Raw genomic sequence first — 24,533 nt, forward strand, 5'->3', positions numbered from 1 at the left:
ATCTTTAAGGTTCCTTCCAATCCAGACCATTCCATGAAACATTGCTTAACTCCTGCCTCAGTTTCTTGGGCACATGCATTTCCCAGGAGTATGGATAGACTTAACAGTTACACAGATTAAAACAGATACAGAAACAGCAAGGGCTGGAGTGATGTGTCTGCTGAAGCAGAAAGTGGGGTATGGCAGGAGGCACAGAAATGGCAGTTTTAATTATAAATGAATTTATAATGCAATTTGCACTTAATATCTCTGGCAGAATAAATTTTACATGGGAACTTCAGGATGCTGGGTTGAACAAATTGAGTGCAGCTTTCACTAAGTTGTACAAAGTTGCTCTAAACAATTGCATTTGTAATTCAGCAATTTCCTGACCTTTGCTGCGTGAATAAATTTGGACAGTAGGATGAATGCACAGACACAAAGATGCTTTTTGCTTGACATTTAGATACTATTAATGAGCACAAGTAAAAGAATAAAATTCTAGCAAATGCGGGTGATTTCAGTAATTGGAACAGTAATGATTCAAATTTCATTTTATATTTACATGTTTATCACTCATGTGAAGCTTTCTAAAGGAAGCTGCAAAGCCAGACACCAAATTAAAAGTAGTTGGTTGGCTTTCTGAAAGAGACACTGCCTGGAAATCACTAGACAGGAGAAGCTTAGGCCCAGCCCATGAATCCAGGTTTCTGGCCTCCCCACAGTGTCATTGAATTCCAGGTAAGAAGATCAATAAAATCGAGTTTCTTGTCTCGGGGTTCAAATCTAATTCTGGCTGTGGTTGTGATGGGGTAGTGGTTGTGCTCTGGTCAAATGCCAGATCTTGGGATCATGCATCAGTTCAGAGGTTGTTCAGTTAAGGTCAGGGACTCTTTGCAGATTGTTTTACCAACTATCAACCTGCAGAGAAGTACTTTGTGTTTGCTGATTGTATTCTTTCTGGTTTTTTTTGTTTTTTTTTTTTTTTAAAGATAGATGGAAGGTGGAAATATATTTTCATCTGTATATTTTCATCTTATATCTTTGATCCCTCCCCAAAAGCTAAGATGTAACAGAGGATATCAGATAAAGGTGTTTATCCAGATCATTTTTGTTAGAGATGGTGTAAGTCCAGCAGGATATAATTGTTGTTGTTTAATCTATTGACAATTTAACAGGGAATGAGGTGTTTCTCATGCTGCTGTAAAAAGCTAGTGTGCTTAATTATAAGAAGGAAATGAACAAAAAATTGAGGAAACAACTTTCTATGTTTATCACATTGGATAAAACAGCAAAGCAGATGGAGAGGAACAAATGCTTGAAATATTGTTCATGGAGAAGATTAGTTAGTAAACAACTCCATTATCTGTAGACAAGTGTGAGCAGGTGATTTTTATTTGGTTTTGTTGGGCAGGTCAGAAGTTAGAGGAGGATAAACTCTCCTGTGGACATGGATTTGTGATTTGTGCATGTGTCATTGCTTATGCAGCCCCTCTGTGATTGGGAATAATTTCTCAGTTTCTCCTTGTAGAAGATGAAAACAATGGCAATTGCTTAACTATTTGGAAGCTGAAAGACTCTGAAAACAGGTAAACCTTTTTGTTTTCTAAATAAAGTATCCACCAGTGTCAATCCAAAGCGAAGCTATAATGTATTTAGTTGCAGTGGTTGGGCAGTGCCTGTTTAGTCTGATTACTTCTCCTGCTCTGATTATCATTTGCAAGTGCCAAGGAAACTTTCCATTTGCTGCCTGAAATGCAGCACTCCAGCATGGCCAGCATCAAGTCTATCTTGGTGGTGGTGCCTCTGTAACTTGTGCTGTGTCCAGACTCTGGTCCCACTGGAAATCACTGCCATCATTTAGTGCTGGCTGTCAGACCCTGCTGAGTACATCATCCTCAGGGTACCAAATGCTTCTGACATTATGCAAATTTTAATAATAGTTCAAGTCTTTATTTGCTGGCTCCTGTGTGCAATGAAACTAAGGGCTGGGAGCAGCAAACCCTGATCCTGGAGCAGCCTCCAGGAAGTTTTTACCCCTCTCATGTAATCCATTAGTCCTTTCACAACAATCACAAACTGGTTTGGGACCATTTCAATAATTATTTATTTTGGAATTATCTGGCAAAGTGGCACCAAGATTTACAGCACACTTGAGCATTTGAGCTGTGTCAGATCTTGGTGACTTTGATAAAAGCACCTGTGGAATAGGTGAGATGTTGGTGTAAGGACTGTGTGTGTTAAACCTCTGTGCTGGGTAGTCTTGCCTTTATCAGGCCTGGACATGTCTGGTCACTGAACTGGGTGTGAACCCAGCCAGGGGAAAGTTTGCTGGAGCTTAGAGGGGAAATAATTAAAAGTCTTGTCTTGAACTCTGCTGTTTCCCTGAGCACAGAGTTCCCTTCTGGGTTATGTCCGTTCCCAGGCTGTCCTGAGACTTACATGATGATAAGTCATTGAGGAGTTGTGACAGCTCCTAAGTACTTGGAAGGAAATTACCCAACTCTAATCTGTCTAAAAATACAATTCAGTGTAAATGCGTGCAAACAGTGGGAAGACAACAAAGGACATGCCTTCAGGTCATTCACCTTTCCTAGAAACCTCCTGTAAATCCTCCTCTGGAAGAGCCTTCAATTATTAGGCCCCTCTCTTGCAAAGTGAGAACCTTTTGGGGGGAGAACTGATGATCTGGGAGCAGAGGACCAGGGATATGCATAAGTCTGTGACCTTTTTTTGGTAACTTGTGTGGGGTACTTCTGAGGCCTCCCCATGACATTTCAGTGTAGATGGTTTGATTCAGGACCTCCTAGATACAATCATAGAAGACAAATCCTGATCTGCAGAGTTTCCAGCTGTGGGAGCAGCAAAATGAATGTTAAAGTTGTTTATTGTTAGAGGCAGTCAAGCAAAATGACACGTATAAAAGATTTCTTATAAGGGTAATGCTGAAGTTTTGTTGGCCAACTTGGAAACTTGTAATTGTCTTGTAGATCAAGCCCCTTCAGCTGATTTTATTTGGATGCCTCGCTCATTCCTGAACTGCACTCCTCAGATGTGTCTGTGCCTGGATGCGGCGATTGTCTGTCGATTGCTCAGTCAATAGGCAGCCAAAGCAGCTGCCCTGTGCTGGATGCTAACAAGCACAGAGGCTGATCTTGCAGGCTCTCCTAATTGAATTTTGCTTACAGCACAACAATCAGTCACTTGGTAGGATGAGACCTCTAAATGGTCCCCATGTCTTTTTGTGTAGCTATCCATGGATAGGAAAGCTGTGCTAGGGAGTGATGCCCTTTGCAGGAGGCTTTGGACTATAAAAGAAAGACTCTTGTCTTGTTGCTTGAATAAATGAACTCCAGGGTTTTATATCCTTCATCAAAAAGTCTGTCTGGATTCAACAGGGATAAAAATAATGGTGAAAATAAATGACATAATCTAGATTCTGAGGCAGTTCTGTTCTTTGCATGTGGTTTCTAGATCAACCTAGAGAAGAACTAGTTCTCCATTAAAATCTAAAGAATATTGCATGTGAGATGTGATGTGCAATGTCCATGGATACACTGATGAAGGCAGCTGGTAGCTCTCTTGCAGGATCACAGGATCTTGGAGGAGAAGCTGGATGCCTTCATAGCCTGCAGGGATTTGCTGTACAATGATTCCTGAAAATTTAATCTGGGCTGATGACGAACGATCCAAGAGATCACAAAATAGCAGAATCCTTAAGGTTGAAAAAGACCTTTTAGACCAAGTCCAACTGTCAACCCAGCATCACCACCATGTTCACCATCAAGTCATCAAAACTTTGATTTCCTCTCCCTTTCAAATACTTCAGTTTATTTTTTAATGAACTGTAGTGGCTATACTAATGTGCAAAGAAAAACACCCCAAAGGCCTCCAGTTCACATTGTCTGTTGAGTTTTAGATGTTTTTAGGGCAGAAATTGTCTTTTTTCTTGTCTTGGACAATGCCTGTTGTGTTCTTGGCACAAACCAGGTAGGAGCTACTGTGAGAATGCAGACTGCAAGTTTCTGTCCATAGTGACCCGATTTCACTAAAGTTTTCAACTCACCAGTCCTAGGGTTTGACCTCTTAAAAATTGTTTCTATCACTTATTCAACAAAATTCCTTACCTAGAAAATCCAGCACATGCCAGGTTTTGTCAGAGCAACCGATACAAAAATGGTTAAGTTTTCTGGATGTAGTATGAACTAGGTTGAAACACTGCAGCATTTACTTAAAAGATGATAATCTAGCATGTTTAAAAACAAAGATTCTTGCTCCTCTAATTTTAGCAGACGGAGCTGCTGCCCAGGAGCTCACAGTAGGTGATGACATTTTCTTGAATTCTCTAGGTCACACTGCCCTGTTTTTAATTGGTACCAAGCTGGGCTTCTAGAATCAGTCAGGTATTTGGTCTAAAAACCCTCACAAAAGCTCTTTGTCAAAATTAAGTTTTATTTCAATAAGGAGTGTTGCCCAAAGTAGCACTGATGAGAGAACTGATAGTGGAAAAGAGCTTCTTTGGTGTTGCTTGTAATTAAAGGCAGCTACATGGATGGCACAGCTCTTGCAAAATGACTGCTTTAACCAGTCTTGCTTTAAATCTGTATAAATCACTGAAAACCAAAAATAAGCTGTGTTAAATTAACAACTTCCAACACAACACAACTGCTTTGGAGTGTTGCATCTGAGACCCCGGTGGCCTGAGACTTTGGCTCTGTGGGAGCCTGGCATGCTTCCAGTTGTTGTTAGGCTCCTTTTGCATCCCTGATCTCCTTCCAGAGGTTCCCAGCTGTCCCATCTCATGTCATGTACGATTGTCCAGAAGCTTTGGATGGTCAAAATGAGCTGGGTTGAAGGGGTTAAAGAAATCCTGAACCAAGACAGAATTTTTTTTTTTTTTTAAGCTAATGCAGATCACTAATGCAGACTAAACCAGGTTTAGGGGCTGATTACATGAGCTCTTGTGTTGGAGGACTGGAGGGAGCAGACAACTTCAGAAGGGGTAAGAGATGGGGTTGGCTGGAGGGTGACATTCACAGGAGGTGACTGAGCAGCTGAGTGCAGTGCTGGGGACCTGGTAAGATGCTGTCCCTGGGCCAGCCAGGGCAGTGGGCTGGATGTCCTGCCACAGCTCCCTGTGAGGTGTTCACCCAGCAGAGCTGCTCCAGCAGCCCGTGGCTGAGGGCAGATGGGTGCTGGGGACAGCTCAGTGCTCCATCAGCTCTGTGCTCCTGCCAAGATGCTCTGGGTGCTCCTGCCAAGGTTGACCAGGCCCCCTGGTCTGACAGCACCAGGTGCTTGTTGTCTGAAGCAGATTTTAACCTTCCCTCAGACTGCTCTGCTTTCTGAGGAAGATGAAGTAATCTGGTGACCAACTGGGAACTGATCTCTGCTGATCTCACTACAGCCAGGAGAGGACAATTTTGAATTGCTTTAAAAACTATTTGAGTTTGTACCTGTTGAAAACCTCCTGGCTGCTCTCCCTTTTAATGTATTTTTTGCTTTCTAAGCTTCCTTTCCTCATCTCATCAACTTTCCTACATCTTTCCTTGAGCACAACGTCCCTCTTATAGACAGCACTGCTCTTCTGGGGTTTGGAAGGAAGTGCAGGAGCACCACTGGGAGAGCATTGCTCCCTGGGCCAAGTAGTTTCCCAGAAAGGGAAAGTCTTGAGCTTTTTCTGGTTATCAGCCTCTACTCTACTTAAAACACCTGGAGCATATACAAAGGTGAAGTTCTCTTAGTGAGACCCTCCCCTACCTACTGGAGACTGCTCTCTGCTACTGCAGTCTCTCAGTGAAGCTCCAGATGCAGCTTTGTCACTTTGGAGGAGATAACCACAGTCTTCTCCAGTCTTTGAATTAATGGAGACTGGAATTGTGTAGATCTGCTTTGGGATGTCACTGTGACCCTTGAGTTGATCTTCCAGGAAGGATGGCAACTTGGGACAACCCAGGATGTTTCTGGCAGCAATGTCCGATGGCAGAATGGCAGCAGGTCCATCAGGGCAGGGTAGAGGTATGGTTTTTTCCTTATGAAAGAAAGAAAAGCTGTGGAGCATTCTGAGCAGAGCAGCCATGGCATTACTGCTTTATCTAGGAGTGAGATTTAGAAACAGGATTTGGGTAATAAATGCAGGCTTCATGCTAGCTACTAAAGCAAACACAGAGTAACAGAGATAAGCCTGCTGCATTTATTCATGGATCAGAACATAATAGAGAGGAACACAGAAATACTTTGTCAGAGGAACTCTGCTCCTCTGGAGAGTACTTTTAATTGCAGTTCCCTCAAGGCAGCTGGACCCCATTTATGAAGTGCTGCAGGGGAGAAAGAGCTTGTGACCTCTTTTGGCCAGGATCAAGGGCTCAGACTCGAGTGACTGCTGCATAACAAATTGCTGATCCTTTCCTTCTGGTCTTGTTCATGTATTTGCTTTTAGCCATGGCAAACATGGAATAATTTAGCTTGATTTAGAAGCACAGGTGAAATCTAATTGCCACAAGTGTCCTGGAGGCTTGGAGTGAACACAGACTATTGCTGGGGCCTGGAGGAGGCTTGTTAAGCACAGCAGTTGTATTGTGACCCTAATGTCTGCTTTAAGATGAGATAGGGCAAGGTGGTGCAGCAAAAGGAGAGTGCCAAGCAAGAGTGATGGTATTGAATCAACACCAGCCACAAGCTCCCTGACAGAACAATCCCTCTGCTTTGGGGCACGGGAGACTTGTAAGGAGAGGTTAATGTAGGATTTAAAAGTTTTACTGAGAACTCTGTGTCCAAGAGACAGCATGAGAGAAGAAGAACAGGCAAAGAAGAGCTTAAAACAGGGAAGGAAAATACATTATGATTTTGATATGATGGAAAAAAAGATCTGTCAGACAGGAGCTAGATGGAGAATGAGGCTGACATAGTATAGCATCAAAAAAATTATGGAGTGAATGAGGGCAAAGTGGTATGTCTGAAGGCAGCAGTCACCAGGCTGTGGTGATGTCCATGAGCACCCCATCTTGAGGGGGGGTTAATTTTTACAGTGGGTGAAGAAAGAGCATTTTAACTAGAAAGGGAAGAATGCACTGATAAATCATCTGGGAAGGTTATAAACAGTCATCATCAGAGTTTTCAAGAACAAGCTATATGAGCATGTGCCAGGGACAGGCTGGGATCCTGTGCTTCCCTGTCTTGGTGGGATCACTTAAATGATTTTTGCAGTGTCTGGTTCAGCTGGAACAAATATCATCTTTCCTCTTGTAATTGGGAAATGAAACCATTTGTCATGGGAGGTCTGAGAAGACAACCTGAAATAAGGCAACACTTTTATTGTTCTGAGTCTGTTTCTGCTGCTGAGGATGTTGAGAATGGGAATAGTGGTCCCTACACACAGGATGTGTCTGGGTAAGGAGAAAGCTTTGAGATGAGGTTTAGGCAGAATTTTGACTATTGATGTAGTAAAATGCGTGTCTGTCTTGGTAAATCCTACTCCCCATCACTGCTCCTGGTTGACCAGGGGCAAACAGAGGTGGAGGGGTTCTTTGGGCTCCTTTCATGAAGTTGCATCCCAGGTGGCATGGTGGGAAGGGATTCTGGGGCATCTCATATGTGCACCAAGTGGGCTGTGACTGAGTGTGTTAACAAAAATAAATCAGATTGTCCTTGAAAGGTGTGTATTTCAGAGCTTCTGCCTCTCAGGTCCTGTCTTTTCTTTCAAACTTGATCCCAAGGCAATCTGGTGGGGCTGATCTCAGGGTTATAACCTCTGCAAGTAGGAAGGACTGAATTCCAGCCCAAGTTTGCTTTTGGTTTGCAGCAGATGATACACAACACACATTGCATTGTGCTAGATTTGGACAAGCAGGAGTAAAAAGGTGCAACAAAGGTATCGATGTAAAGATAGGTGTGCTTTGAAGAGAGAGCAGCCTCTCTTCAAAGAAACACCCTTGTCAGTTTTCACTGTTTCATGTATATGCAGAAGTAAGCCGTGCTTGGATGACTGGTGGGATAGAAACAGCAAGCTATCAATCTTTATTTGATTTAATATGTCTTCCAAGCATTTGGTTTAACACTCAGGTGCGCACCGAGATATTTCTGAAGTGGGCTGTTAACCTGAATCTTAATAAGGTCAACAGTCTTAGTGTAATCCAATAGAGCAGTACAAATGAAAAATGCTCATCTCAAACCATCTTTATTTTCTTGTCATGTTGTATGTCCCAATCACTCAGGTTTGTTCAGTTAATAATAACAAAAGGCAGTATGGAAGAGAACTGTTTTCTTGGAAACTGGAAAAGGTTGTGTAAGACTGTGAGCCTGTGAAATTCTGTCCTGGATTGACACTAACCCCACCCATGGTCAAAAATTCTCAGGTGTAGTGTGCTGTCTCATCTCATTAAGAATGTAGTGCTATTTCAGGTCCCAGCCCTTGCTAGGGTACCTCTGATAGACTGAACATAGTAAATTAGGATGGTTTTAAACAGCTGAGATGGTTTTGAAAAAGGAAACATTTCTGGCCTGTTTGTTTTTGAAAGCAAGTGCCCTAGTCTCAGCAAAACACAATTTTCTGCACAATAACTCATATTGGGCGGTGTTTAGGGTTTGTAGGGAAACAAGGTTAATAACACCAGGATGTTTTTGCTATTGCTGAGCAGGGCTCACACAGAGCCAAGGCCTTTTCTGCTCCTCACCCCACCCCCTCAGTGAGTGGCCTGGGGGACCACAAGGAGCTGGGAGGGGACACAGCTGGGACAGCTGACCCTGATTGACCCCAGGGACATCCCAGACCATGTGGCCTCATGCTCAGCACATAGAGCTGAGAAAAGGAGGAAGCAGAGATATTCAGAGTGGTGGTGTTTGTTCTTAGAAGTCTGTGATGTGTGTGATGGAGTCCTGCTTTTCTGGGATGGCTGAACTGCCTGCCTGCCCATGGGAAGTGGTGAATGAATTCCCTGTTCTGCTTTGCTTGTGCATGTGGCTTTTGCTATTAAACTGCCTGTATCTCATCCCTCAAGTTCTCTCATGTTTATGCTTTCAACTCTCTCCCCCATGCCACTGGTGAGGGTGAGCAAGAGGCTGTGTGGGGCTGAGCTGCTGGCTGTGGTTAAACCACAACATGTACAAAATACTTGAGGGTTTCAGGTCTGGTGGAAACAGCTGGGAGGACATGTAGAAATAGCATCCAGGATGGCTGGAATGGATGCTCACTAAATGCCTCAGTCAAATCTGGAGAGGGTGGTGATGAGGAGAAGGCTCTGATCTGCTGCCATCACCATCTGCTGTTTTGTTTGTTTCAGAGTCCCACCTAGAGATGTCCCCACAGACCTGTCAGAGCTAAGAATATCTGGGCTCCTCCATGCTTTCTTCCTGTCTTATTCCATGTCAGTCTTCCTCTAGTATGACTTTTAATAAACCATGTCTGAAGGGAGAGGGATGGCTAAAAATGGTTTTGAAGTGAAAGATGATCCCTCTGGGGCAGCATGGTCAGAGGACCAGAGGGACTGATCCCAGAGTGCTGCTTCAGCTGTCTCTGCCCTCTGGGAGGGAAGGACAGGAGCTGACAAGCTTTTACTTGGAATTCTCCTAATCTCTTACTGTGTGGACAAGTTGATGTGCTTAGGACTTAGAACCAAGGAGTTTGCATAATTACTACCATGTTTTTCTGTTGCCTTTATCTGTCATCGTGTTACCACCAATTACATGAAGATTCCATGCAAATAGGATGCAACATCAGCTGTACTTCAGCAGGATTTATATTTACAGGTAGATTTTACTGAAGCTAGTGCATTGCATCAATCCATTGCTGGTTATCACTTGTCTTTCCTGCATTTCAACGTGTTGCTGCTTAGGGATAAAGCTGTTTAACTGATCTCTAGTTGCTCTTCAGTGTTTCTCGTACATTCAGCAATGTGTATTACAAATATTTTTCACCACTGAAGAAGTGGCAGCTGTAGCAGATTAAGGAACTGGGCTGGTATGAAAAGAGACAAGGGTGGAGAGGAAATATGCTTGGCACTTGTGGTTTCTCACAAGTCTTTTTTAGATGGAAAGCTGATTTCTCTCTCCTTTTTAGGGCTGCTCTTCAAGTTGAAATGGAGAGCTGGAAATAGAGAAATAAGTGATTGCTTTGGAGAAATGCTCTTACCATTTGTGATTTGACCTTGTGCCAGTGCTGCTAAGTCATTAACCAGTGAATTGACTAAAATGACTCCAATGAATCACTGAAATCACTCTTAAGAGGGCAGCTTGATTTTCTCCTTTGTGCCTTGCCTATTGCCACCTTCCCTTGGACTCTGGCTTTAAGCTGTAGCGCTGTAGCTGTCTGCCTGTTGTGGCAGCCTCGCCTGTGTGACCCGAGACCCAGCTGTGTCCTGGTTACTGAACAGCAGTAACAGGTGGGGAAAAAGTGGCCCCCATTGCCAAAAAAGCAGAGTAGACATAGGATGTGATGAACCCCTGTGGTGCCAGGTTTGTCAAAGCAGGATGGGGCTGTCTGCTTGCAAAGGAGCCGAGAAAAATGGGCTGGGAGAACGGTGTGGAAATACTGCAGGAGGGTGCTGAAGGTCAGCTTGGTGAGCTTTACTCTTCCTCATCCAAGAACAGGGGAAATGCAGAGAAAATGGAGGTTAGTGAGTAATGGCAGTGAGGAAGCTGTTCTTTAGGTCTGTTTACTGTGGGCCTTTACTGAGGCCAGGAATTCAGCATTTTTCAAAAACATCAACACATGGGTGATGAAATTCCCATGTCAGGGCACAAAAAGATGATATGAAGTTTGTGTGTATCCTATGTCATGGGAAATGCCAGTGAGGGCAGATGCTTCCCTTTGCAGGGGGTTGGTCAGGGCTGGGGGCTTCCCAAGCAGTCTCCCAGCCCATCCCAGCTCAGCAAGCAGCTGTGGGGGTCAGCATCACCTCGGCTGGGCAGAGGCGTGCAAGGCTTCTGTGTGTGCCTCGAGCTGAGAGTGGAGTTTGGGCATTAAAGCTGTGTCATCTGCTCAGGTGGAAGTCTAACAGCTTTCTGTAGGAGCAGAGCCAAGGAGCCAGACCTCAAAAATGTTTAAAATGCATTTCACCTATTAGAACTTCCAGCATGACTCTTTTTGTCTCAGCTTTTTAGTGGCCACTTGAAGCTAACCGCACTTGTGATCTGGCTCAGGAAAACAGCGTTTGTGACAGGCACCTGTCTGCAGAACCCATTTTGGCTGTTGAATCTATCTGTTTGATCCCTTGGGAGCCTTTTAAGCCCTAAAGAAAGGAAGGTGATTATTTGGAAACTTATTTAGTAAGCTAGATGGACAGACAAGAGGTTTTTGCAGACCTCTGTCCCAGACCCCTCACCTCAGGCTTGATGCAGGACCACCTCCATTCCCAGAGCTGCTGAGGGCTGGTGATCCTTCTCTGCCTGCTCTGTGCTGGGATCACACCCAGATCCTGTGGCCAGTCCCTGTGAGCCTGGGCAGGCAGTGGCTGAGCTGCCTCCTTGCCCGCACTGGGTGCTGTGGCATAGGAGCACAGCTTCGATAGATGACATCTCATTGTTCCAAATGTGAGTTAAAACGTTTCATGCTATTCAGTTTGGAATGTAGTATTGTTTTCCTGCTCCAGTTTTTATCTTTTTCCACCTTTGCTGCCTGTTTAGTCTCTGAGCTGGAGGGCTGGAAGGCACGGAGAGCTTGGAGTGGGTGTTCAGGCTGTAGCGCAGCCTCTGTCCCTGCCAGGCCACCTCCAGAGCCGTCCCCTGCGGGCATCTGTGACAGATGGGCCGTGCCTAAACAGCAGCTTTGTGTTAATTGAGTTAAAAACCAGCACAATCTCATCGAGTAAACAGGATTTCTTAGCTTTGGAACTACTTTCTTTTCTTGCTCTCTCCTCGCATTTTGTCTGCTTTGGTTGGGAAAAAAGTAGAAAAATCAAAACTCAAATTGAGTCAATTTTTAAACTTTTTTTTTTTGAAAAATGCTTCCTTTTTGAGGTAAAGAAAGAAAGCAAATGTTTCCACTGACAGCTTGGAATAGTGTGATTTAGCCACTTCCAGAAAACTTTTAACTTTCTTTTGAACTGTCATAATTTTTTATTTAGTTGAGCCAGGAAAGAGTAATTTCAGCTCTGTCCCTTGATGTATTTGCCGGTGTGGTTGCCATTATTTTCTCTCTTTGATAGAAGCAATTGTCATGTTTCTTTCTGCCCTGGGAGGCCTCAGCTGCCACAAAGGGCTGCAGTCTGATGGGATGTCAAACCTCAGAGCGCTTGTTAAGCGCCCGTGACTGGCAGCATCTGTGCATTTGCAATGACATCTCTAAATCCATCCAGGATACAAAAGTACTCTAAAATTGTAGCCTTTATGTGTGTGTGTGCTGTATGTTTTATTTATAAAGCTTTTAGAGATAGCAGCTTGTTCTCTAATTTATTTTGGGTTGGTGAGGAGGAGGAAATCTCATTGGCAAGATAGGGAATTTGCATTCTGAATTTAAAAGGAATGTAGAAAAAAAAAGAATTAAAAAAATTTCTAAGGTTCTGGGACATGTTTGTGTGAATAATAATGCTTCCAAAATGATAATGGACTGTGTGTCATCCATTTGTAGAACTGTAGAAACTGCTATGATAAATAAAATATGTCACATTTTAAACAGCATGGGGCCTGTGAGTGTCACTCATCAGATACAATTAAACATGAGAATAATTGCCTGCCTGCTAAGTGAAAAGTGGCAATGTCACAGCACCATGTTCAGCTTTTGTTTGCTCTGGACACCCAGTCAAGGGCCTGGCCATGTTTGATGAGGAGCTGTGAAGCCAAAGATGGGTAAATCTGCCAAACTCTCTGAAGAGCCAGAGCTGAGCTGTTATGATCCAGTGTTTAAAACTCTTGTAGTTATTTGTAGGGGTTTGACCCTGACTGACGCTGCTGGATCCTTGTTCCCTGCTGGGTGTGGAGTCCTTGCAGCACCAAGCACCAATCCACTGTTTCTTCACAGCAGTCACATACACCTCACTAGGATGGTGGTGTTGGGACTTTCCAGCCTGACAGTGAAGTCTTTGAGGCATGTCCCAGTTTAGAAGAGGAAGAGATATTCCAAGACATGGCCCTAGCCCTTGGGAACCTCTAGTAGCAGCATTTCTTTTGGGCAGCTTTAGAGGTGGATCAGGACCTGCTAGAGGAGACCTGAGCTTGCCTTGAGGAGGGAGGAAGATGCAGACTGGCTGGTCTCTGGGGTCAGTGCCATGTCTGTGTTTCTGTCCCACACCATGGTGTGACTGCTGCTGTCTGGAGACTAAACTGGTGTCAGAGGTGTGGCAGGTGGGATGGTTTCAACAACTGACAGAAAGGCAGCAGAATATCCTTTTTTTATTCAGCTCTGGCCTGTTTCTCCTTGCTTCCTTTTGTTTCCAGTTCCTGGCATGTGTTGGTGCTAAAATTAGAACTCTGAATTGCTGTCTGCTCATTAACTAATAATAGGCAACTCCTTAGATGCAGATCATGGATAAGTGCCTATTAGCCATTCCAGGTTTCACTGTCTGCAAATACTTTACTGGAGACAATAAATGTTTCCATGAAATTACTTGAAAATTGCTTTTGGGATCCAGGTGTTGTAGTCAGATGTGAGGGGAAATGCCTATTTTTTTGTCTGTTCTCTTTTCCTTTGACCAGGTCTTTGTTGCTTCTAAGTATTTCTGTGCATATTTAAAGTGCTTTCTCTTCTATGTGGGTCTCTAACACAGCTCTATACTATATGAAGATTTCCATCTGCATGAAGGTTTGATGAAAAATACAATTTTAATGCCAAAATTCTGCTTGCCTTTTGGGACTTTAAAATAAATGTTAGTCTTCTTTCAGGTAATGAAAGTTCCCATTTGCCTTCAGCTATGTAGTAGCCTAATGCCCAAGGTTATGCTGGTCCAGCAGAGGATATGAGCACTCATATATCTTACTAGTAAGATGATAAAAGTATGATGAAATCAATTACACTGGCTTTCGCAAGGATGTGCCGTTCTGCAGGGTGCATGAACAGATAAACTTAACTCCTAATCATAACTTCATGGTGGGCACCGTGCTCAGGAGCCAGGCTGGCTATGGATAGGACAGTCATTTAATGTTGTTTTCCTCTCCTGTGTGTTCTTTCTATGCTGAAAGCTCCCTGGAGCACCAGTTTCTTGTGTTTGGCAGTGAGTGCACACAGGGCTTGTAGACCCTACTGGGGTATGAAAACACAAGGGGTCAGGGCATGGGATGGACTGCCACTGGACAGGAGGCTGATGGTGGCAGTGGCAGCAACCTCAGGGCTGTGGTGGTACTTTATCCCAAGAAGACTTGGCATCACTGATCCATGAACTTTACAGAAAGCACTGCTTGGACAGTTTGCTTCAACCTCTTGTGTGGGTGTTACAAGGAAGAAAATAAAACTGGCAGTGAGCACTGAGCCACTCTAGATCCTTTGGTCCTTTTGCTTTCAGATTTTGCCTCTGTAGCTGAAAAAACGCTACTGCTGCCCAAAAGCTAGCAGCAGCATCTTCCTTTACTGAACTTAGAAGCATCCTGATCCCAGGCAGGACATCTCTATTGCTCCATCTCCACACAGACTCCCTGCACACCTATGACTGGAACGCTGCTTGGCCTGCTGGGAGTGCTCAGCAATATTGCTCACAGTGCTTGTCAGCCCAAGATCTGGCTTTAAATGTACAAGTCCAAATATCTCAAATGCAGACAGAGCCATTAGCCTTAAAGGTCAGCACTGAAGCCTTCTGTGTACACAGTGCAGGAGCTCTCTGTGTTAGGAAGTTCTCATAAAATTAGAGGGTGATAAAATGAGCATTAGCTGGAGAGTAAATGGATTTGCTGGATTGTGCCCAGTAAAACAGTGAAGCTGAGGCTTGTGTCTGTCTGAGCAGTGCCATGCTAGGGCATGGCATTGTGTTCTGTCAGGCTGCTCTTCATCTGCCACCCATGAGAGTCATTGCTCCTCGTGTGCAGCTGGGACTGGTCTGAGTGCCCATGGCTCTGAGCTCCCCTGGGTCCCCATGGCTTGTGTGCAGCCCTTGGGCACATCCATCAGCTGACTCAGTGGTGGCCATTGGTGTCATTTTAGAGGAGGCTTCTTTTGGTCTTGATCATGATCCTTGGGGATTGCTGAGTCTGGATGCAGTGCTGTGGTTTGGCCCAAGACTCAGAAGTGTTGGGGCCCTCCTGGATGTAATTTATGAGAAGATGGGGGAGAGCTGCTTGGGCTGATCCTGCCTGCCCAGATGTCCACTGTAGTAACTGTGGCTATCACCTTTCTGTGCTTGGCTGGACAAGATTTTAGGCTGACCTCCTATGGAAATGAAGCTGAGAGTTGCAGTCTGCGCCAGAGCATCTGTCATTCTGCTTGGAAAGAAGAAGCCCTGTACATGCACAAAAAAGCTAGTTTCAGTTAAATTTCACAGAGGGGCAGTGGTCAATGGTCTCAAATTTGCAATGTCCCAGCAGGGGCAGGTGTGGAAGAGCTGCTCTGATGTGCTCCCATAAGGGCAAGGCTGCACTGAGAGCTCAGCCCTGTCGGATACTCCTGCCACAAGGGTGTGGTTATGAAATTCCCAACCTTGCAGGAAGCTTTGAATTTAGAACCATAGTGTTGTTTAAATTGGAAAATACTTCTAGGATACTGAATCCAGCCATTAACCCAAGTCCACCACTAAAACGTGTCCCCAGGTGCCACATCTAAGTATATTTTTAATACCTCCAGGGAAGATGACTCAATCACTTCCTTACACATCTTACATATTGTTAAGCCATGAGGGAATCCTGCCATAGCATAGCAAAGAAACTCCACTGGTTTGGGGCTTTGTTTTAAGGTATTTTTCTTCACTGTATAAGTCAAAATGCCAGTGACAGTGTGTGTGGAATGCTGGCTGAGCTTGGGCTGCCTGTGCTGGGGGTGGCCTGCAGGGAGAGCTGGCCCTGCTGTGCAGCTGGGGCTGGAGCTCTGGGCACCAGCATCAGCAGCTGACATCAAGGGTGTGCACCTGAGGGAGGGGGAAAAAGTCTTAGAGGGGAGCCTAAGATCAGGTCCTCCTGATTTTCAGTAAGGCCAGATTGGGTTGCCATCTACAATTTTTTTTTTTTTTTTTTTTCCCCCAGAGAAGAGTCCTGTCACTTTTTCCTCTCTTGTTGCTGCTCTTATTTGTATAGGGCTATGCTATCAACTCTAAGGAGCCTGAAAAAATTGATATTTATTTTTCTTCTTGGAGATCCTTTGCCTTTGTCCTTTGGAAAGCCCAGACCATTTCCATGATCCTGACTCCATCATAGGCCTGTGAAAACTTGTGTCTGCACAACCAGAGGGGACATCAAACTGCAAACATGAGAAGTTGGGGCAGCAGAGGGGAGAAGGCACTGGGCATTGCCAACAGCCTGTCAGAGCCTGCTGGGAATGCAATTGTGCCCCCAAACTGGTCAGAGGACATGGCATGGGCTGCATCAACTTCAAGTTTTTGAGCTGCCTTTAAGAGAGACCACTCCTGTCTGAATTTAGGGTGGTTTGGGCAGGTGGTACTCAACTCCAGTCTAATAAATACAGATATAAAGTTCTCAAAAAAAAAAAAAAAAAAAGCAACTTAAAACTTTAGAGGTGAATTTGTACCAATTTGATGGGGTGATTTTGCTCCTGAAACTCCTGTGTAGGAGCCCTGAAGCCAGATTTGATGAATTGGCAGAACAGGGTCTTCATCATTGTTACAGAAGAGTATTTAGGTACCTAAATCACACTGCTGTTTTCAAAATCTTTTTCCTTGTTACTGTGTGGTTTTGATAAATGTTGTCATCAGAAAATGGAACTTTTTTTGAAAACACATCTGAACTAAAACAAATGCCCTCTTCTTCTGAAAAAAAAAAAAAGAAAAGGGCTGGAGCTGAGTGGAAAGAAGAGTAATAAAATACTGACAAGCTCTGGTTTTAATGCTGATAGAATTCCTCCATGCACAATTCCATTAATCTTATTTTCACCCAATTTTGAAAATCTTGATGTTTGAAAGTGGCATTGGGAATAGCCATGCTTTATCTGGCAGAGGAACCCAAATGAACGTGTTTCTCCTCTTGATGAGGAGAAACAATGATCTTGATTGTTCCTCAATGATCCTTGAGATCAAGTGCTGTAAACATTGGTTTGAGGAGTTGAAGGGCTGGATGATGGGGAGAGCAGGGGCTTGGGGTTTGGCATGGAGAGTGGAGCAGGCAATGTGTGTTCCTGGGATCTGGTCCTGCATGGGAGCCTCTGGGGGGACATGGTCCCTCATCACAAACCAAGTGGACTTTGCTTTGCTACAAGGAAAGTGAAAAGCTGAGAGATGCAGCCCTTATCATAGCTTTCAGCTGTCATAAATATTTCCTTCTGACTTGGCTAAAGGAGGGTTTGGAGCAGTTTTTATTCATGAGGCTCTGCTGGTCTCTGAGAAGTTTTCTATGTGGGCATCCTACAGCAACCATACCAGGGAACAGGGCACGTATTTTTCTTAATTTCATGGAGATCAAAGAAAGTGACATTTGAAAAAAATGTGTAAAGATGAAGGTTTTTCAGAATTAAAGGTCAGGATTAGGTGTGGGTCTTCACATCTCATCATCTCTCTGCATGTTTTCATGCCAGCAGAAAAAACAAGAGTGAGGTTTCTGACCTTGAAAGAAAATGCCTGAGGGAAAAACTTCTTCATGAAATTTTTAATACTCTTCCTAGTGACTTTTTTTTTTTCCCAAACTGCTGTAGCACGATACAGGTTTGAACTAATGAATGTCACGCTCATATGGGGCAGTTCCAAAAATGAAAGACCTTGAGTGACTGAACGCTATTATTGCACTATTTGAAGATGTTATCAACATCACCTACATTTCTGACTTTCAAGTGTCTCAGTATCTTATAGTTAGCCAGTCTGATGCATGAGAGGCACAATCTAGATCTAGTTTTAAACCCATCACACAAAACTTTACCCAAAAAAGAAAAATACTTAAAGAGAGCATTAAATGCCGATTATTTTTTCATTTAATTGTCATTTATACTTTTATTTAAAGTAGTGTTCCTAAAGGCTGTTCTCAACAGCAATGTCCCTCTCAGATACGATGGGAAGTAGGGATCATTTTCAGATCCCTTTGAAAACCATTTTTGGAGGTCTTTGGAAGACATCAGATTGTCATTGTGGTACAACTGTGGGTGAATTTTGTGCCTTTAGCAAAGCACCTCAGTCGTACCACTTGTCTCCTGGAGAGGGAAGACATCCTTCCTATCAAACATTCCCCATACTGGGCGTGTTAATTTCTTGAGGGAGGCGGCAGACACCAGGTCAGGTCCTCCTGTGGTGAGGTGTTCAACTCTGGCACAAAAAATTGGTTTGATGAGCTGCTCAAATGGGCTCTGTTGGCATCAAGACAGGTGTTAGGGTTGGAATTGAGTCCAAGTTAGTGATGATATATTTCCTGATCTCAGTGAAGACAATGTTGTCCCTCTCTGTTTGGGGTAGGAGTATGAGGATGTAGGGGTCACCTTTCAAACACAGAAGGTGGTATGCAAAAGGCACTGCACTGGGCCTGGGCCAGTTAAGTCCTGACTCTGCCACTGGCTTTCTGGAGCATTGAAATTAGGTTACAGCACTTACTTCAGTCTCAGCTTCTCCAGAAAAATTTCTCTCAGTGTAGAGATTCAGCCACAGTTTCTAATTCCCAGACTACACCACTTCCTAGATTCATGCTGATATTTTGCCTTCTTTTCTGCTTTTATTTCAAGACCATTGGAATCCAAGCTATTGGATTAGCTGTGTCTCTTTAAGTCTCCCTGGCTATTTTTTATCTTGAAGTCGTGCAGAATATCTCTGTACTAGCATTAATTTTCCTCCTCCATATCCCTTCCCCTGCTGCTTCGCGGGTTAGCGAAGCTTTTCATGAATATCAGTCAGGATTTACAAAGCTGGAAGAAAACATGTCCTGCCTGAAAGCTCCTGAAGTGAATGGGCGGCTTGTAGAGCTGGATAGAGCACGGTGTACTCAGGACAAAACTGGTCTAGTTCAGTGATGCAGGGGCATGTGCCAGCTGGGCAGAGGTACCTGCTTGGTGAGCTGCCGTGGGATCCCTGGACGCTCGTGGCAGGGAGGGCTGAGCTTGCAGAGTGCAGTGAGCTGTCGTGTCTGGTGCAGACTCTTCTGCAGCTTCACAGCTCCTCAGTTTGAGTTCACTTCAGTTTTTTGGCCTGCACTTCTACAGTGATGTGCACAAACTACACACCCACACCTTTGCACTGCCGAGGAATAAGATCTGAGGAGTTCTGGCTATTTGACACATATATATATGACAAAGGACAGTAATATCAGCAACACCACAGACTTGGTAGTCATGAATGCCCTCTTGCCTTAGGAGAAGAGGTGCTTAACCTGCTTTAGCAAGTTACAGCAGACAGTGCACTAGCTTTATTTAGGGAGTCTTTGCTGTCTGGGATTCTTCCTTGCCAGAACTGATTCATCTGTGGTCTCATGTGGTATAACTTGCAAGCAGAGGGAGGATGTTGTAGGACACACGTTGACTTTTGATTGACATAGGAGACAGAGTTAAACAGAAAGCTGCACCCAGAGCCTCAGGGACAATCCCTTCTTGGAGATGCTGGAGGAGCCTTGCCTGGAGCCCATAGCCTGTGGCTGCACAGAAGGTCCCAGAAGGTAAGGATGTGGTCTGCAGCTGCTGCAGCAGAACCCAGGCAAGCTGCTCTCTGGTTCTGCTGCTAGGAGATGGTGGTGCTCCCCATTTTAGTGCCTTTACCATCCAAGAAGGCTATTTCAATAAAATCCCTGTGTCACAGGATCCTCTCAGCTTGCAGAGCAGGGCTGTTGTGCTGGGGCCCAGAGCCAGAGCTTCCCAGTCTCATTTCTGCTGACCAGCAGTATCTCTTCTACTAAGGAGATATGAAGGGACCTTGGGTTTTTCTTGGCAGCACCTCATGTAGCAGCCAATGCAGGGTGTATTGTCAAGCCCCAGCCACAGCCCCTTTTTCTTTGTGTGGCTCCCAGGGTGGTCTGGTGGGGTTGAGAAGTTTTCCACCAGCCGTGTCCTGAAGCTGTTTGCAGCTGGAGGTGGAAAATTGAATTAAAACAATGAATCAAGCCAACTATGGAAAACATCTTTTTAGTGGTTGGCAAGGTGGTTTTGTGATGTGAGTCTTGGACTCTCAGTTCCCTTTTATTTTCATAAAAATGTGGAATCAGAGAATCACAGAATCATTTAGGCTGAGAAGAAATCTAAGATCTTTAAGTCCAGACATTAGCCCAGCGCTGTCAATTCCACCCCTAAACCACATCCCTAAGTGCTACATCTTTAAATACCTCCAGGTATGGGGACTCCACCACATGCCTGGGCAGCCTGTTCCAATGCTTGACAGCCTTTCCAGTTAGGAAATTTTTCCTAATATCTAAGCCTCCTCTGGTGCAGCTTGAAGCCGTCTTCTCTGGTACTCTGGCTTGCTGCTTGTGAGAAGAGGCTGACCCCAGCCTTGCTACAGCTCCTTTCAGATGGTTGTAGAAGAGGTCTGCCCTGAGCCTCCTTTTTCTCTGGGCTAAATGCTCCCAGCTCCCTCAGCTGCTCCTGGTAACACTTGTGCTCCAGCCTTCCTGTGGCTATCCTACCCTCTCTTCCTCCAGTTCCACATCTGTAGTTGTCTAGCCTAGAACAGACTGTGATCACTTAAGCACAGCTGGTACTAAAAATGAAGGTTGTGGCTCCTTAGGAAGCGCTGGGAAGGGATGCTTGTCCCCGCTAGAGCAACCACCAAGGGTATGGTCCAGTCCCTCACTCTGACAAAAATCTTGCAGACATCTTCTTGGTGCTCACTGATTGCACCAGAGCTGGGGTTTTCACTTTGGTCAGAGGGATCAGCCCACAGGCACAGAGTTTCTCTCATTTTGCTGTCTTTCAACAACAAAGTCCTCTAAAGATAAGATAGAAATTACCAGGAAAAAAAAAAAGGGACTGTGGAATCTGGTTCCGTCATATCTTCCTTTTTCTATAATTTTCCTCTGAAGTAGCTCTATCAAGAAATTGAATCTTAGTCTGCACAAGCTGTGGTTTTGTGTAGAAAGTATAATTCAGCAAAGAGGAATAAATATCCAATAAACTTGTTTTAAAATAGACACACAGACTGGTTGTACCTGGGTCATTTTCGACTGTATTTTTCAACACATTTTGCAATGGCAGAAGAAAATATGATTTATTATTCAAAATATTGTTTTCATCTGAATACTTCTGATTTATTTTAAGTTTACCAGGAAGAAATGCAGCTCTAGTTTCCTTCATTAAATTGAAAGTCAGGTTGGAAATAAATAATATTGCCAAAAGGGGAAAAAAATCAGTGGTTAAATAACTTCTTTAACAGAAAAAAAAATTCTGCATACAAAATAATACCTGCTTTTTTCATAAGGAAGGAAAAATATTAGATACTCTCACTTTTAAAATTCCCATATTTGCAAATGTCTTTTCTTCACCAAGAAATAAATGCTAATGGATATGCTCAGAATTTGGTTATTCTCTAACGCCTCACCATTCCAGTCAAGATGCTCAAGAACTTCTGCTACTCATAGTAAAATAGCCCTGGCAGTCCAAAAATTACAATGCATTATACAATTTCTCAGTACAGTTTAATAAGGTAAAATTCCTCTTTCCATAGTGGAAGGTCAGCCTTTTATTTGTCCTGTGGAGAAGCCAATATCAGAGTTGTTTCAAGGGTATAGAAACCACTGGACAGAGAGTGAAGGCTTTTTTCCTGGGTGCAAGAGATCATACTCCAGGTAGACAGATTTTGTGCAAGCAGGAGGTAAATTCCACAAGTGGTTGCATAATCTGGGTACTTGATAAGTGGCTATTTTTCAAAGAAGAAAAATTAATAATGTGAAAATGTTATTGGAATACCTGAAGAAAAATGGTATTTTTCTCATTGATAAAAATGACTTTGGTTACAAAGTAGTTCTGGTTAAGATGAGGTGTGAAAAGGTCTGTAAACAAATGAATATTTAATAAGGGTGAAAGGGAAGCTGATGATTGTGATTAGCTGGACATTAGAAAATGCACCAGTTGTTGAGGGAAGATAAAACCAGAAATTAAAAAATCTGTAAATGAGGTTAAGGAGCTGGCTGGCCTACAAAAATAACATTTATGTCTTAAAACCTGATTAAATGACACCTCAAAAAAATCTATTATCATTTTGCAGCAGTGATCAGCTAGGATATGATTTTTTTTTTGGCCCAGAGTTAGTGAAGTTTTATATCCAACATCTAACGTGGTGTCTGAGACCCCTGCTGAGATGAAAGTGCCTGTTTCACTTCATTGCCATTAAAAGAGCTCTCACTGACAGACTAGACAAATGCTGGATAAAGCTGAGATTAATTCCTCTCCTCCAGCATTGCCAGGAGCAAGAGTGCTTGGGCCATTATGAGTTTGGGTTAAAAACCATCAGATTTTACAGGAAAATACTAATGATGCTCACCTTGGTTTCATTGGTTTGGTTTGCTTTCCTCGTGTTCTCCAGGCTTCTTCCTAGGCAGAAAGGACAGAAACTTTCTTTATAATAAGAAATAAAAGCTAGGGTTTTCCCTTTAACCCTTGGAGCTGCAACTTAAAACTTATGGAAAAATCTGCACTGCCACTGGCCCCTGATTAAATTCCAGTGGAACCATAGCACCTCTCTGTTCACTCACAGTGAGTGAGGTCTGGGGGTGCCCAAGGGGGGGTGAGGTCTGTCTCTGTCAGCTGTCCTGTCTGCCTGGGAGAACACAGGGCTTTACACATTAAAAATGGAGAGGGGCAGGAGTGGGAGGACGTTCCCTGCGGAAAAGGTGCCACCATGGGCTGGTGTCCTGCCTGGACACTGCAGGCAGAGCTGGCTGAGCCCTGCTCCACAGCCCAGGGGCGGAGCAGGGAAGGCTGTGCTGGCACAAAGAAGATGCAGTGTCCTAAACACAAGTGCCTTTCATCACCTGGAGGTCCTGGGAGGTCCCAGGGTGTCTCTAGCAGAACAGAGGTCTGTGCAGACATTGTGATGTGCCCATCAGCCCTCTGCAGACACCCTGAGAACCCTCAAATGGCAGTCGACTCTGGTTAGAGAGCTAAAATGATCCCTAAAACACCAAGGACCATGATGGGAGTTCATGCACTCAGTGTAAATGTAAGCATCTGAAATGAAGGCTTCTTAATGTAAAATTGAATCATGACCAAGCTCCCACCAGCACCATTCAGCAATGGGCACAGCAGGACTGCTGTGGTTAAGTGAAATGTGCTGTGTTTGTCAGGAGAGCTAAGTGACTTTCCAGACAAACCTTTCTCCACTCCAAGCAGGTAATCCTATCAGCAGGCCTATTTCCAGTCCTGGCTGCTGGATACTTTTCAGCTGCAAGATGGGAAAGGAAAAATCTTTCTAGTATGCCCTGAACAGGAAGGGAAACATGAACTCTGGCCACCTGGCTTACCCCAGCAGATGCTCAGGGACTTGCTGGCACTGTAGTTCTGTTTTGTGCCCTCACCTCTCTCTTACCTGGGTGGGTAAGGGGGTGGTGGACACCACGGGGCATGCAGAACATGTGGGGGTGGTGAAGGAGTTGTTTTGTATGAGCCATCCTCTGAAATCCTGTATTTCTTCAGCTGCCTTGTGATTAACAGCTATAGTTCAGATCCTTTGTCAGACTTTAGAAATGCTCTTAGACTCCTGGAAAATGACTTTGTGGGGTCAGTGCTGCCATGTTCACTCTTCCCCTGAGGCACCCATGTGAGAGGATCCTTCACCTCAGCTTTTCTCACTGTTTTTTTTTTTTTGCTTGTTTGTTTGGGGGGTTTTTTAGGGTTTTTTTTTTGGTGGTGTTGTTTTTGTTTTTGTTTTTCTGGTCCCTTGCTGCACACTGGGCTTTGGCTCACTCAGATGCTGCCAAGTGCCTTGTGCCTCAATGTTTTGATTGACTGTGGATGAGCATATATGCGTATGTGTATGTGCATTCAGGAGGGAGAAATGGTGTTTAAAATTCACCAACTTTGAACTTCATATTACTGCATGTAAAACAAACCCCAAAATCGTTTATTTCTAGGCTTCTCCTTGATTCCCAGCTTTTGATTTAATCTTAAAATATTTAATCATTTCCTTGGCAAATGACACTGAAATTGGACAGATGGTTTAAACTTAGCTCTCTTCCCTGGAGAAAAGCTGCTCAATTAAAAAAACTGTAGCTCTCACACATTCAATTCATCCTTATCAGGCTGTCCCAATTAATCCTTTAAATGCAGTGTTACATAACGTGGGATCCTCTCTCCCTCATTTACTTTTCCATCTTGTCGTTATTTCCTGCGCGTTTGCTTACCTGCGCGGCGCTGTTGGGAGTCAGGAGAGAGCTTCTGCTGCAGCAGAGGTGTGGGGTATTTCTGAGTCACATCTCTTGGAGCAAAGGCAGGGAGGTGCACAGCCATCACACCCAGTTGCTCATGCTTTTACTCTCTGATGTTATTTTTCTCCTTGGGCAAATGATTTTTGCCAGTCCTTCAAACAGCAGAATTAAATTTCCATTATGCTGTTTTCTCAACAGCCACTTTGTGAATAATC

The 24,533-nt window shown here is 44.0% G+C and overlaps 1 long non-coding RNA gene across 2 annotated transcripts in view; it reads left to right on the forward strand.

Annotated features, from left to right (window-relative positions):
- Positions 1 to 432: 432 nt before the first annotated feature.
- The window catches only part of LOC132325496 (uncharacterized), an 86,191-nt gene continuing 62,090 nt past the window's right edge, over positions 433 to 24,533 (forward strand). For both annotated transcript variants that reach the window (XR_009485966.1, XR_009485967.1), the window contains exons 1-2: positions 433 to 720; positions 1,394 to 1,568. This is a non-coding gene — a long non-coding RNA (uncharacterized LOC132325496). The remainder of the gene's footprint in view (positions 721 to 1,393; positions 1,569 to 24,533) is intronic.

The sequence above is a fragment of the Haemorhous mexicanus genome, chromosome 3 (genome assembly GCF_027477595.1).
Source record: "Haemorhous mexicanus isolate bHaeMex1 chromosome 3, bHaeMex1.pri, whole genome shotgun sequence".
Classification (NCBI taxonomy): Eukaryota; Metazoa; Chordata; class Aves; order Passeriformes; family Fringillidae; genus Haemorhous; species Haemorhous mexicanus.